This window comes from Chrysochloris asiatica, unplaced genomic scaffold (genome assembly GCF_000296735.1).
Source record: "Chrysochloris asiatica unplaced genomic scaffold, ChrAsi1.0 scaffold00011, whole genome shotgun sequence".
Lineage (NCBI taxonomy): Eukaryota > Metazoa > Chordata > Mammalia > Afrosoricida > Chrysochloridae > Chrysochloris > Chrysochloris asiatica.
The window spans coordinates 36,118,627-36,122,152 of NW_006408529.1; positions in this window are offsets into that span (position 1 = coordinate 36,118,627).

A 3,526-nucleotide genomic window follows, 5' to 3' on the forward strand; every position below is an offset into this window, starting at 1 on the left:
TTTTTTTTTTTTACTTTATTTCTCATGTATTATTAATAGGAGTTTTTGCAGGAAATACAGCACAGTAATTAATACCTATGTAGTCTGACAAACCTGTGCTTAAATCTAGTCTTTGGTAGTCTGTGACCTTGAGAAACTCATTTTACTTTTTTAAATCTCAGTTTTTTCATCTGTGAAATGATTTTAATTGTTATGAGGGTTAAATGAGTAAATATAAAATCTGCATGGTGTGTGGCACATAGAAACATCTCAATAAATACTAGCCTTTCCAATTATTATTTCTTTTTACCCTTAAAAAAACTCAGACTTCTTTTTCCAAAGGGGAAAAAAAAGCACCTTTGAAGGCCTGTCAATTAGGTTGAACCATACAAAATTGTCATATTTGTGAGTCAAAACCATGGCAGATTGGCAGTTTCATGTGATTCAATTGAATCCCTTCTTCAGAGTATGAATCCTGATTTGAAGGTGTTAGAGAAAGAAACATCAGAGGATGTGGTTTTGATAACAGAAACACAGATGGGGACTCAATCTCTTGGCAGAGACAAAAATCCCTAGGTGTTGAATTTCTGCCCATCCGAAATCTCCATTTTATGAGAATGTTTCTATTTTATTCTAATTTATTTGTTCAGTCTTAATGAAGCCTAAAGTAAAGTTTTGCCAGAAAATGCTGAAAAATTATATGTTTCGGCATATTGAACTGGCCTAGTTATTTGAAATTTTTTAAATCCCGTTTTGAAAGTGATCATTATGAATCAGAACCCGATAGCTTATTAATAAGCACAGTGGTCTTTAGTTGACCAGGGTGCTTCATTAATAAGCTCCTAAAGTGACCTGCTACGTGGTTAGGAGAAAGAGTCGAGAGTGACTTTGCATCCTTCTAGAAATGATCTTCTTGTTAACACTGGATAGCTGATTAATAACTGGGGAGAAAATGCAGGTCTAGCTGCATGGCCCCCAGGGAGTAATGCATAATTAGCAGAAACATCCCTTGCCAAACAGAGGGCAACTGCTGTGTGGCTGATAAATAACCTTCTGACTCTGTGAGCTGGGATTGAGCCAAATTCCTGTCCCTTTCTCCTGTAATTTGTCTGTGTGACTCACTGACAAGAAAAGCAGCTCTTTGAGGTAAACCCTCCCACATCCAGAGCTTCTCAAATGCTATCTGACTCCTTTTGAATTCATTCACTCCGTTTTTACAATTAAGGTAAATTAGAAAATTGTTGTTGTTTTTAAGTGCCATCGAGTTGGGTCTGATTCATAAGTACCCTATACAGGGTTTCTGAGGAGCAGCTGGTATGATTGCACTGCCAATCTTGCTGCTAGCAGTCCACTACTTATCCTACAGCACCACACCAGGATTCTAAAATTAAATTAGAAAATTAGTGATAATTAAATGAGGTATGGGAGACGTTAGAGATATATGGCCTATAAAGATACAGTTATTACATTCTGTAGCACTTAATACGATTTCCTCAAGACTTTGACTCACTTAGCCTCTGAGGTAAAGTCATATAAGAATATTATACAGCAGTTGAAAGAATTAACAAGGATGGCTCTCAAAAACAAAGTTACAAATTCATACAATTTATATAGTTTTTATATAATTTTGTGTTCTTGTTGTATGCTGTCAACTCAAATCTGATTTATAATGAACTTAGCTGTGCTATATTAGAAATCAGTAATTTAAATTTCCCCAGGGCCTGCCTTATTTAAAAAGAAGAAAGAGTGGTCACAGCCAGAAGAATAAAAAAGGAAGGGAAAGATGTATAGACAGGAAAAAGGGCTCATGGCTAGACCATTCCAACAGGCCATGTATATACAGGGGCATGGTGAGTTAGGTAAATGTAGGGAAGGAATTATTAGAGGAGCCAAAACTAATATCTTGTTGCTGCTGTTGGGTACTGTCCAGTTGGTTCCAACTCATAGCAATCTTATGTACAACAGAACAAAACATGCCTGGTTCTGTGCCTTCCTCACAATTGTTACTGTGTTTAAGACCATTATTGTAAATTAAGTAAAGGTTTGCTGAGCAGATCAGTTTTCCATTCAGTTATTCATACACATTTTGTTTCATGTCATTGATTGTAATCCTCACAATGTAACATTCCTTACTCCACTTCCTGTTTCTATTTCCCCTTCTTTCATAATACTTCTGAACTTTGTCCTGGAATAAATGTTGCCCTTTTGGCCCTTATTCTAAGGTGTGAGTATCTCCCTAGCATTATTGTTCCCCTTATAGGCCTGTCTATAGAACATGGGCTGCCAAAAGAACCAACAGATCTGTGTTGGAAGAAGTGCAGCCAGAGTGCTCCTTGGAGGCCAGGATGGTCAAATTTTGTCTCTCATACTTCAGACATATTGTCAGGAGGCACAATTCGCTGGAGAAGGATATCATGTTTGGTAAGGTGGAGGGTCAGAGAAAAAGAGGAAGACCCTCAGCGAGATGGATTGACAAAGTGGCAATATCAATGGGCTCAAGTGTGGCAACAATTGTGAGGTTGGCCCAGGATTAGGCAGTGTTTCGTTCTGCTGTATATAAAGTCACTATGAGTCGGCACCTAACAACAACAACAACGTAGCAGAGTAGCATAATGGTTATAAGTCAGGCTGCTAATCTCAAGGTCAGCAGTTCGAAACTACCAGCTGTTTTCTGGGAGAAAGATGGGGCTTTCTGCTCCCATAAAGATTTACAGTCTTGGAAACCCTATGCAGGGTCGCTATGAGTTGGAATCGACTCCACGGCACATGACAACAACAACATAGCACAGTGGGCTAATGTGTCAGACTACAAAGTCATTTGAACTGCAAGGTCTGTGGTTCAAGCTCACCAGCTGCTCCTTGGAAACCCTATACAAGGTGGCTATGGGTCAGAATCGACACAACAACACTTAACAACAACATTATAGATTTGAAGGATAACTAAGGGCCATAGCATCAGAGGTTCCATCAGTCTCTCTATCCAACAAGTAAGCCTCAGGGTCTGGTGAGGTTCTTGTGTATAGTCACATTTTATGATGTTTATAAAGGGGATTTGCAATGAATAAGTTTGGGGTCTTGCAGAATTCTATCATGGGCTCTCAATTTCTTTCTGATTTTGAGTTTTGTTCCACATTTTTCTCCCATTCTATCCATGACTGGTGGTACTGTGGTGGTTCACATGTTGCTGTGATGCTGAAAGTTATGCCACCATGATTTTAAATCCCAGCTGGGTCACCCATGGTGGACAGGTTTCGGTGGACCTTTGGACTAAGACAGACTAGAAAGATGGAGAGAAGGACTACTTCTGAATGGATAACCACTGAAAACCTTATGAGTAGCAGCAAAACATTGTCAGATATTGTTCAGAAAGAAAAATCCTTCAGGTTGGAAGGCAGTCAAAATATGACAGGGAAAAGCTGCATCCTCAAAGTAGAGTTCACCATAATGACATGAGTGGAGAAAAGTATTTAAGCACTTCATTTGTTGATGGAGCACAACTCAAAATGAGGAGAAACAGCTGCAAACATTCATTAATAACCAGAACATG